This window comes from Heloderma suspectum, chromosome 1, assembly GCF_057233095.1.
Source record: "Heloderma suspectum isolate Gila_16-S chromosome 1, 16-S_ref, whole genome shotgun sequence".
Lineage (NCBI taxonomy): Eukaryota > Metazoa > Chordata > Lepidosauria > Squamata > Helodermatidae > Heloderma > Heloderma suspectum.
Genome location: NC_139458.1, coordinates 261,129,575 through 261,141,953, shown reverse-complemented (window position 1 = coordinate 261,141,953; position 12,379 = coordinate 261,129,575). Strand labels below are relative to the sequence as shown.

General features: G+C 42.0%; 1 protein-coding gene across 3 annotated transcripts in view; it reads left to right on the top strand.

Moving 5' to 3' along the window:
• Positions 1-12,379, top strand: part of ZC3H13 (zinc finger CCCH-type containing 13) — a 56,161-nt gene that overhangs the window by 503 nt on the left and 43,279 nt on the right. For 2 of the 3 annotated variants that reach the window (XM_084825873.1, XM_084825864.1), the window contains exon 1: positions 13-316. The exons of the other annotated variant lie outside the window; for it this stretch is intronic. The gene's annotated coding sequence lies outside the window, so the exon portion shown is untranslated. Of the gene's footprint in view, positions 1-12; positions 317-12,379 lie in introns of those variants that run through there. 3 annotated transcript variants of the gene reach the window in all.

Below are 12,379 nucleotides of genomic sequence, written 5' to 3'. Positions count from 1 at the left end.
AGTCACGCAGGCGCAGTCGGCGGGAGCGCTGGTTTGGTGGGAGGGGGCTGTGGCGTCTCGCGCTGGTCCCCCCCCCCCTGGTCGTTTTGCGCGGCGAAAGGCCGAGGAAGGCGGGAGGGCGTCGTGCTGGCGCCGCGGAGGCCGCTGCTGGCGCCGCGGTGGGAGCGAGCCGCGCTCCCCACTTTCCTCCCCGTGCGGCGCGGCTCTTAGGCCCGGGAGGACGGACTCCCCCCTCGCCCTCTCCCCCCCTCTCCGCCCTGGGCGGCGGCGGAGGCGGCGGCGGGGAGGAGGAGCAGGCCGGCTGCGGAGGGAACAGGTGAGTCATTTGGCTCGGGGCGGGGGGTGGGATGTGGCTTTATCACGGCGGGGATGTGCTCCTTCCATGAATGTCAAATATGGCTAGGGCCGCATCTTCAAATAATCAAGGGCCGAGGAGGAGGAGGAATCTGATTTGAGCATAGGGATAGCTGTATGACTTTCTTCCCCCCCCCCGGGTAAAATTGTTGAAGGGTGGAGTATAAATTCGTAAAACAAGTGCCCTCCCTGAGGTACAGATCTTTCCCCGCCCCCCCCATTGATATGAGTGTAGCCTTTTGTTTCATTTTTAAGCCTTGCATCTTAGGTTGTGTATCTCTGAGCATGTCCAGAGTTTCTTTACTACAAAGACTTTTTTTTGTTGTTGTGTTTTTTAAAAAAGAGGGATGGGGGGAAGCTGATTGTGGCCTAGAATCTGGTATCCTGCAGCTCACAGTATTTGCTGAGGGGTATGTATTTGCCTTCACAAATACCTTCGATGGGATTTGTTCTGATTTTGTATCCTATGAATCTGGTGATAGTCAGGAAGGTAAAATTGTTGATGAGACAGTAAAATTATGGGCAAGTGGTAGGTTTTATGCTACAGTAGTTGGAGACTTTTGATATATTCCTGTGACAGATGATTTTAAGAACTTAAGAAGCCTCCTGGATTAGGCTTTAGTATTCTCTCTCCCTCAGCCAGCTAGATGTCTCTGGGAAACCCATAAACAGGGCATGAACAAAACTGTCTCCCTTGTGTTAATGTGTATTGCATAATCTGTTTTCATAGATTTCTGGTATAGCATATAACACTGAAAAACTCCACAAATCAGTACTGTATTGAATGTATTAGGCGAGGTTCATTTGAATATGTTAGGACTCAGGAGGGTGCTGAAAACTTGCAGTCTGATCCTAATCAAGTGAACTTGAAAAGAAGCCCACTGATTTCAATGGGATTTATTTCCAAGTGTGCATGTTTAGTAAAACAGGTGATGCTGCTCTTATAACAAAAACCCTATTCTGCATATTTATTATGCGTATGGGGTCTCTCTCCTCCTTTAATGTCAGTGGGATATCAGTGTACTGTGGGATCACTGAATGAATGCAAAGTAGATTTGATTTTGCTTAGTCGAACTTACTGCTAAGTAGGTGTGCATAGAATTGCAGCATTAGTTCTTTGATCAAAAATAAACATAAACACTGCTTGTAGACTAGGTTACACTGATAAAAAGAACAAAGAGTGTTGTTGCGCCTTAAAGACTAGCAAATGTATTAGGCATAAGCTTTTGTGGACCACAGTCCACATGATCAGATGAACAGACTAATGTCACTATCCCTCTGGAAAATGATAAAAACGGGTTACATACCATGTTTACTCATACCCTCTATGGTATTCCTATGTAAGGTGGTCAAATGCAAAGGAGGACAGCAGGGATCCTTTACCTTTTAATGTTATAGAGAAAGGGACATATTGTCAGGAGAAGCTATTCTCACTTGTGCATGAGAGGCTGCACCTGTTAAACTTCTCTGTCCTTTTTGCATCTGATCACTTTATTAGAGAGATTTAGAAATGTACAAGGCAAACTTGTGCATATCCACCTGGAAGCAAGTCTCACCGTGTTCGATGAGGCTTATATCCAGGTAAGTCTGCAGAAGATCACAGGCGTAAAGTGCAGTTCTGTGTCTACTCAGAAGGAAGCCCCGCTTAGTTCAGTGAGACTTCCTGGTAATTATGTGTAAGATTGCTGCCTTAGTCAGTTGACTGGAGTGTATTGTTAGCATGTTCTACGCTGAGTTGTGTTGCTTACTGCTGACTCTCCTCCATTAAGGTGGCTCCCATTCCACCATTCAATTTGACTGAAAGAATGCACCTTCAGCTCTACTGAACCTTGGTTTTGAAGCTAGGATTTATTTATTTTTAAAGTATTCTGGTCATAGTTCTGTATACAAACCTATAGTTAGCCTGAAATAATAAAATGCAAAGCTCTTTATTACCATGCATCTGGCTAATAGCCCAGTTATGCCCACTCAAGGGAACCTAATACAGATACTTTACCCTTGGATATCCACAGAGTATGGAAGAGTAGCAAAAAGTATTTTGTATGACCCCCAATGTCATTGTTATGAATGCAGGACAAGTTATAAGAGATCATTTTAAGTTGGGGGTGGGCACCTACAACTGTCATGATCCTTCACTGTTGGCTGTGCTGGCTAGGGCTTATGGGAGTTGTAGGGCAAAACATATGGAGGCCCACAGGTTGCCCACCTCTTTTTAAGTACAGAGCTTGTGTGTGATTGCTTTAGTTTAATTAATTCTGAGTTAAAGAATGTGGGATTGATCTTGTGTCTCTGCCATCAATGAGGGGGATCTCTTCATGGAAGGCTGGTATGAAGAGTAGTGATTTCTGAATTGTGTTCCTAAGAATCCTGGTGGTTCCTTGGTGAGATGATCAGTATTAGGAAGTGGTTTGAAATCCAACTGATCCAACATTATGTATATATTAGTTAGATTTATATCCTGACTTTTTATATTTATATCCAAGAAGCCCAAGGTGGTAAACATGATCCTCCTCTCTGTTTTATCTTCACAACGACCGTGTGAGGTAGATTAGGCTGTGAGTGAGTGACTGCCCCAAAGTCACCCAGTGAGCGTCATGGCAGACTAGGGACAAGAATCTGGGTCTCCCAGCCCTAGTCCAACACTCTGTACACTGTACTAGGCAACACATATATTGGGACACTCTAATTGTGTCTCGTGTGAATTGAGAATGCACCCTAGAATATTCCCCAGAATCTTTCTTCACATGCAGGAGATTTTCACAGATAAATTGATGAGTGTCCCATTAATTTAGGAGATTTGAAAATGCTATCTGTTAGGACACATATAGATGCTCTCTGCTTGTGGGGCCTTTTCCACTTTCCCCACCACTCACCTGATTAGCTGTCAGCTGGATGGAGGGGAACAGATGGATGTTTCCCTGCTGCTGAATGTGTATATGTCTTGGCCCCACCTATTGCTGCCCACTCAACATCAGCCCCTCCACTCAACATCAGCCCTTGACTCTGAAAATGTTGTCCACCTCTGCTCTAAGGCAGTGACTGGGTTTGCACAATTGCCGGGGTAAAAAAGCCAGCATGGCTCCTCCCCTGCCCATGCGCATGCCAGTTGTTTACATAATTTCCTGCTCTGTGGTGTGGGTTGGCACATCATCCAAACACAGCATGGGAGAGGTAGCTTCATACCCACCCTACAACCCACAATGTTCAGTAGGTGTGGTAGGATGGGTATGAAGTCACCCTGCACACCAGGTTTGGACAACACGCCAACCTGTGCTGCAGAGAGAGTTGTCTGAACTCTCAGAAATTTGTTACTGATACCTAGGATTTGAAATCATTTTCAAGCCTACGGCCCCAGGTTCTACATGAATCTCTCAAAGGAGGGGTGCTTTCCAGGCATATCCACAGTACAAACCTAAACAACTTGGGACCAGGTTATCATAAGGATTGCCTCGCCCCTTATGTCCCTTCCCGATCTTCGTGATCATCAGAAGAAGTGCTGCTGAGCATGCCACATACTCCTGAGGTTTGTCTCAGGAGCACTTTCAGTAAAGTGTTTAGTGTCGCAGCACCCCTTCTCTGGAATGCATTACCAACTATCACTAGACAGGCCCTCAAGACCCATCTCTTCACACAGGTTTTTCCTGAAGTGTGACCCAGCCAGACATGTCTGTAGCATATAGCAGAGTAGGCAGTTTTATTGGTGATTAATATTTTTATTATTGTATAGTTTTATTATTATATTTTATTGTGTTGATGGTATGATTCTGTATTTTCAGTGCTTTGAAACTTTGTGGGAAGCAGTATATAAATCTGATAATATAATAACGATGATGTTTAACTGTCGTGGCTTTCCCTAAGAATTCTGGGAGTTGTAGCTTATTGGAGGGTGTTAAGAACCGTTAGATCCTTAAACACCACTCTCTCAGAAAACTTTGTTCCAGCTTTTATACTATTTAAAAAATTGTACAATTCATTGTGCCAGAATTTGAATGGAGATATATAATTTTGTGCATCCCATTGAAAAGCAGTGCAGAGCAAATGGATGGCTCCTGCAATCAGATGACTTCCTGATAAGAAATCTGTGTGAAAACCTGTTTACACAGATGGATACAGATGGATGTTATTCACTGGATCAACATGAGGAGGGTTCACTGGCAAAAGGGAATGACCATTACCTCAGTTTATGTCTGTAGTGTGGTGGTGGTATTTGCATGAGAATGCAATCCAATTTTTGCACATATTACCTCTGACAAACAGGTCCTAGGACAGTCATGAAAACAAATATTAGGCAAGTGCTCTATTGCACAGTTCTTAACTGTTATGCTGGCATAGATTACTGTGCAATTGCCACTTGCCTAGAGTGCTATTTTTGCATAAACATGCTTGTCAAATGCAATGGGAATTCCTTATATATGTTAGTTTGTATCTTTTTTTCTTTGAAAGGTTCTTGCAGATCTGTGCAGAATGGGGAGCTACTTCTAAGAAATATATTGTAGGTGGGAAATTCTTTCACAAGAGTGCCCTTGAGTGCAGACTTTTAAAATTGGACTGTACTTATTTCATATGGTAGGTCAGCAGCATTATGCATAGAAAGATCAGGGTATGGTGAATCTCTTAAGAAACTGGTGTACCAGAAAAACTAAATGCTGGCTGGTTGCATTGCAACTCCAGCAAATGAATATGGCGAATACAGTGAGTTGTGACAAAGATTTTCTTTTTCACTGTGGTCAAAAGTGAAAGCCTACTTTACTCAATTTATGGACCTTATGAGAGAGGTCGTGTAGATCGTATAAGGGATGCTGCTTAAGTAACATTTTGGACTGTTGCTGATAATCCAAATACAAAATGCATAAAATCACATTTTTTTCCATTTTAAAAGCACGTGTGAGAGAAAGGATTAGTCTCTTACATGGCATTATTTTAAATTGGAAAGTGGCAGTTTATGTGTGCCCCTCATATCTGATGGAATGCACATGCGTTTTTGTATTTGGTTATCAGTGCTCTAATATATAACATTGTTAAAGAAACAGTCCTTAGATGCCTATATGGCAAAGGAGAGTAAGTGGGAGAATAAGGCATATGACAAATTTTGCAACATTACCTCTGCTAGCAGTGACAGCTTTGTTTAGATGTGTCATGACTTTCCAGTAATACTTCTTTTAAACATTAGAGACAGACACATGTTAAGAATTCAGTGTGTACGCTACATATGACCCAGCTTACATGTGTTGGTGGCAATTCTTGGGTTGTTTAACCCAGGAATTGTGGGGATGAATGAAGCATGCAAGCCATGCGCTTGTCGTTTCTGCTTTTAATTAACAACCCAAGAGCACCCTGTTCCTAGATTGTATTGTGACGTGAACCTGAAATTCTGGGTTGTTTTTGGGCTAAACAACCCAGAGTTAACCCAACAATTGCCCATGGCCATTAAAAGTGGAAATGACAAGTGTGTGAGAGGCAGTGCGCTTGTCATTTCACTCCTCCCCAGCAGTTTCCACTGTGACGTGCAAACCAGGTCACTGTGTAACTGTGTGTGTTCTGCTAGTTTTATTTTTATTGCGTAACCCCAAAGTTAATCTGTGAGTCTTTACACAATCACAGTTTGAACATGTATTTAAAACTGAACTATTTAATCCATAGCAGCGTGGTATATATTGATATATTTCCCAGGTGGAGAAAAACTAGTATCTACTGGAATAGTATAAATTGCCATGGTAGATACGTCAGCATTGTTGGTTTATCTATTTATTTAATTGATATCCTACCTTTTCTCCAAGGCCCTCAGGAGTCAAACATAATACCCCCCTTTCTCACAACCACCCTGTGAACTAGCTTAGGTTGAGAGATAGTGACTGGTCTAAGGTCATCCAGTGAGCTTCATGGCTATGGTGGGATGGGAGACGGCTGTGACTAGAACCTGGATCCCAGTCTAATACTCTGGCCACCATACCAGACTGCACTATTGAGGTATAATTTGTTTCGTGTTTCTAGAGGGAAATGTACAACTGTCTTGCTCTCTGGCTTCACTATTGATCAGTCTGTCTTGAACTGGATACATCAAATTGAAATTGTATAGGTGGTTTAGAAGTATATTAAACTTTTGGTGATATATTTCCTGTCCCCACTACCCCCTGGTCTGAGGAATAGACACATACACCTTTACCTCTTTGGGGGTTTTCTAGAAAGCAGGATGTCTTGTACCACATGTATCCCAAATTTAACTTTTCTCACCAGTGTGGAAGTATGTTATACATTTTGGGGTACACTTCATATCCCATATTAACATTTTGGGGTACACTTCATATTGCATATTTTGAGGGAGCGGTATACAAATCTCTGAATTTTCAAGGCATCTTTGACTACATATGTACCAAATTTCAGGCTGCAGTTCATGTGGGACTATAACAAGTTTCAATAACCCTGTGAGTTATTCTTAAGTATATATCATTGATACTCGTAACAGGTGTTATTCTGTAAGTATAAATATGTGTTCTGGCTGCTACAAAATTTCTGGTCCCTACATCAGTTAAATCTTCTAGTCATTGTGATATTTGTTTGTGATACCCAATTGGGCTTTTACAGAACAATAATACTAATATTCCGGACTGCTGGAAACTGGTGGTGAAATTAACTCACGTAAAACTGATACATTCAGATAGCGACTTCCTGAATTCCCTGCTGAGTATGTAGGAATGTGTGGAATGTTAGAGGAGATGAGAAAATTGGGAAGCAGTGGTGGCGCCCTGGCAGCGGTGATGTGTCTGGAGGCATCCTGATCCTCTCCCCAGAGAGGTATGCCTAGTGCCTTCTTACTGTCATTTTGGTGCCAGTTGAAGACCTTATTTTTCCAAGCTTTTTGTTTTAACTTCAAATCTAATTTTTATTTCCATGTGACTTTATGCTCCATGTAACAATATATTTTGTTAATGTGTTTTCATTTTATGTATCTTACCTGTTTTTGTATTTCTTGACCATGTAAGCTGCCTTGATAATTCATTGAAGGGCAGGGCATAAAAAAATAAACAGCCCACTGATGGGCTAAGACAAAAGTCTTGAAGGGGGAAATTGTCAATGGCTTTATTTAAAGGCCCAAGGCAGTGTTACAATGTTGATGGCAAAACCACTAACCTAGTATGTATTTGGGAGACTTGGATGGATGATACCAGGACTCCAGTATTGGCTTGACTACTGGTTAAGGTATTTCCAGACCCCAGAGAAGGTTAAAATCTGGTACACATAAGCCCTGTTTGCACATAATGCTAAGCCATGATTTATTATGTATTACATTTCTATACCGCCCCATAGCTGAAGCTCTCTGGGTGGTTTACAGAAGTTAAAATATTAAAATACAACATACAAAATTTAAAATCCATTTACATAAAAACACAGACAATATACACAAACAACATATCACTAAAAACAACTTTGAACAATTTAGCATTATGTACACATGCATGAATTTGCCAGAGCATACCAGGCTCAACCTCTCCTCCTGTGTTGCTGGGAGGAGGAATAAACCAGAGTTTAGTTTCAGTTTAACTGATGATTGGCTTGTCCTTTGTGTAAACCAGGAATTGTGGTTAAAAGTATATTCTAGTCAGTTGCTAAACAAACCAACCTCAAGCTTTGTATTGGTTTTGTGGTTTGTTTAGCAAACTAGAGTTTATTTAAACCCACAATTCCTGGTTTGCACATAACTGGAAATCAGGAATCTGCAAATGCGAAACTAGATTCTGGTTTATTCCTCCTTGTGATTACAAGGGAAAGAGGAGCATGCGAACTCAGCCCTTCACATGGGCTCATTCCTGCTTATACGTGTAATGCTAAACTGGGGTTTAGCATTATGTGCAAGCTGTCCCACAGTCTAAGATGCACTGATTCCTAATAAAGTCTGAAAATGGGACAGTTTTACACCTAACAGTTAAAACTTGGCATATTAATTTTAACTCACAATATAGCCAGTATTCCAGCGCAGAGCAAGCCTAAATGCATATAGATTGGAATGTGTTAAGCTGAGGGAGTTGCGTTGTTTCACACACTTGACTCAAACTTGGATTGAGGCAAGGGATAATTCCTGTAGCAGCAAGTAACATGGACAAAGCAGGGATATGGGGTGAAAAAAAACTACTATATTTTTTTAATGGAAAACTTTCCCAGTTTTAAAATTGCATTGTTCATTCAATTAATCAGCAACATAATGAACACACACAGTGGGCTAGTTCACATGATCAAACAGGCCACAGTGGCTTGTTTAACTTGGTGGTGCATGCCAGGCGCCATTAACCTCATTACACACCTGGGCACAGCTTGTCATGTCGTCTGAGCCTGGCTGGCATGGCTTGTTTGAGAGGGAAACAACCCTCAAATAACCCAGCAACAGGCCCTGAATTATTTGAGGGTTGTTTCCCCCTCGAACAAGCCATGCTGCCCAGGTATAGACAACATGACAAGGTGTGCCCACGTGGGTAATTAGGCTAATGGTTCCCAGCATGCACCACCATTTTAAACAAAGCTTCATGGCTTTAAATAAGCCACAGTGGCTTGTTTTGTTCATGCAAACTGGATCAGTATAAATGAAGTTGGACAATAGGAATGGATATAGTACTAATCAAATGGACAAAGTTTTGACTAATTTTTTTCAGGTGACTCAGAAGTCATGTGTATGTGCACAGCTCCTCAAACATGCTAAAATTAGCATGTTAAGAGTTTTCAGTGCCTTCAGTTTTCCCCCTTGAAATCTAAATAACGCAGGCAAAGTGTACACTACTGATTTGTTATGTCTTAAAATATAAGTGTTCCAATTAAAATAATTTTGAAGTATAGCTTTGATTTTGATTGTATCTTATATTTAAACTATATACAGGGTGGTATTCAAATAACCCTTCCAGTCAACCGAACAGCTTCTGTCAGTGGAGTGAAGAAGGGGGAGTTGAGGGAACCTAAGAAGGTGTTTGATACCAAGTCACACCAGTGGTCCATCTAACCCAGTATTGTCAATACTGATTGGCAGTGGCCCTCCAGTGTTTCAGGCAGGAATTTTTCCATCCCTACCTGGAGATGCCAGGAATTGAACCTGGAACCTTCTACATTCAAAGCATGTACTTCGCCACTGAGCTACAGCCCTGTCCTGTACAATGTTGGATTTCTCCCTAAGTGCATTTTATTGATTTTTTTTTAACTAATCAAATATTCCAGTTCAGTTACTTTTGGTTACTGGAAAGCCTTTCAGATATTATAACGTACATACAATTAACATGATATTCATTTTTTACTTTGCTAAATTTAAGTCAAATATGCCAAATCAGATCTCCCTTGATTTAAGGCAGCAGAATTTTTTGAAATTCCCATATCACATAAAAAGCAAGCTTCATTTTTCTAGTATACACACAGTTAGTGTTGTGCTGAATGTTCACCTGTTTTGCTGATTCTGTTGAAAATAGTGTTGGTGGAAGGAGAGAGAAATATTTCTTGAAAACACTCTTAAATTGCCAAATATTCACTTTTTTAAAGCTGTCTGTTGCCCCTTTTTTCTATATCTGCAGCTGCTCCAGTGCCTTTTGTTTTGCTGGTTAAGGTTTTCTCTTGTTTAGAGTCATCCCAGCTAATCGGGGATCACAGAGTGAACATAATGATGATGACAAGGCACGATCAAAACAAGCCACAAAAGCTTATTTAAATAGGCAGTGTGTGCTGGGCACGATTAGATTAATTACCCCACTGGGCGCAGCTAGGTGCGTTGTCCAAACTTGGGCAGCATGGCTTATTTGAGGGGGAAATGACCTTCAAATAACTGATGGCCTCAAGGGGAAAAATCTGTCTCAATTTTGAAGGCTAGCTCAACCCCCACACTAGTTTTCATGGTGGGGAGAATGGGGTTGCAAAAACAGATTCAAATGTAGCTTCTGAAGTAAGGTCTGTCAAAGGCTGTGTGCATGCATTTAAAATTCCTTTGCATCAGATCACTGATTTCTTATGAGATATTAAAGTATACTTTTGAATTTTTTACCCTCCTATGTTGGAGAAAAGGTCCCACACCGGGACATTTTCAAAGGGTTTTCAATGTTAGACAAGATTATTTGGAGGCTTTGATTAAAGTTATATGAGAAGCTCACTCTTGGTTGATTTCAGCCAAGCTGTGCTTATGAATACAAGGGTGACCACTTATAGGAAGAACCCATGTCCATGCTGACTGGTGAAAGCTACCAAAAAGAAGCCGGGGACCTCCCTTTTGGCCCCTGTAATGTAATAAAATACAGCCAGCTTTTGACCTATTGCTAACCTTCCCTTTATAAGTGAATGTTCACCCTCCAATTCCGGGAAGATGTAGAAACCATCAATTTTCTGGACTTAGATCAATCCATAGCACTGGGATTGCCCTGGATCTGTTAGCACACCTTTCTGAAGCCTTCAATACCATTGTTTGAGAGACACTGGAAATTCTGCTGTAAGACACGGGCTATTTGTGGGGTTGCTTTAGACTAGACCTACTTGTTTCTTCCGAGAATGTCAAAAGGGATGGTGGTGGGCAGCTTATTCACCATTCTCCCCCAGACCTTCCCTACTGAGTCTTATAAAGTTCTGTCTTGTATCATCCTTCAAGGTGAACATTGTGATTTGGTGTTGGTGCACTGTTGACGCCAAAGCAGTACCTTTCTGACCCAAGTTTTGAAATATCTGCTTATCCAGTTACAAGCCATAATGGGAGAATGAATATGGGGGAGGTTTGAGCAAAGACAATTGGCCTGCTGATTATAGCTTATGGGTCTGGTGGGTTTAGGAACTTTTGTGATGGTGATCAGCCTGTCCAGCTCTTCTGGCTGAGCTGCCTTGGGTGCTCTTTTTGGATTTGCAGCAACTTCTCAAGCCCAGTCTGTGGTGGTGACCAATTAATGCCATCCACAGGCTTCATGTGGAGGGAAGGCTGTGATCCTATTGATCTGATCAGGACCTGGTCTCTTGTCATTCATGACTTCATTATCTTGAGATTTGACAACTGTAGCATAACCTGTGTGAGGATACCCCTTGGTGATGGTCCAGAAGCAGCTACATATGCAAAACACTTATCAATGGGATCTTCTCAAACTGGGGAGAGGTAACGAGTGGGGTACTGCTGGGCTCAGTCCTGGTCCCAGTGCTCTTCAACATTTTTATTAATGACTTGGAGGAGGTGATGCAGGGAATGCTGATCAGATTTGCAGATGACACAAAATTGGGCAGGATAGCTAATACCTTGGAAGACAGAAACAAAATTCAAAGTGATCTGGATAGACTGGAGCGCTGGGCAGAAAACAACAGAATGAAATTTAATAAGGATAAATGCCAAGTTCTGCACCTAGGAAAAAGAAACCAAATGCACAGTTACAAGATGGGGGATACGTGGCTCAACAACACTACAAGCGAGAAGGATCTTGGAATTGTTGTCGATCACAAGCCGAATATGAGCCAACAATGTGATGTGGCTGCAAAAAGGGCAAATGCTATTTTGGGCTGCATTAATAGAAGCATAGCTTCCAAATCCCAGGAAGTACTAGTTCCCTTCTACTCAGCACTGGTTAGGCCTCATCTTGAGTACTGTGTCCAGTTCTGGGCACCGCACTTTAAGAAGGATGCAGACAAGGTGGAGAGGGTTCAGAGGAAGGCAACAAAGATGAAAGCCCTATGAAGGGAGACTGAAAGAACTGGGCATGTTTAGCCTTGAGAAGAGAAGACTAAGGGAAGATGTGATAGTGCTCTTCAAGTACTTGAAAGGTGTCACAGAGCGGAAAGCCAGGATCTCTTCTCGATCATCCCAGAATGCAGGACACGGAATAATGGGCTCAAGTTACAGGAAGCCAGATTCCGGCTGAACATCAGGAAAAACGTCCTGACTGTTAGAGCAATACGACAATGGAACCCATTACCTAGGGTGGTAGTGGGCTCTCCCACACTGGAGGCATTCAAGATGAGGCTGGACAGCCATCTGTCAGGGAAGCTCTGACTTGGATTCCTGCATTGAGGAGGGGGTTGGACTTGATGGCCTTGTAGG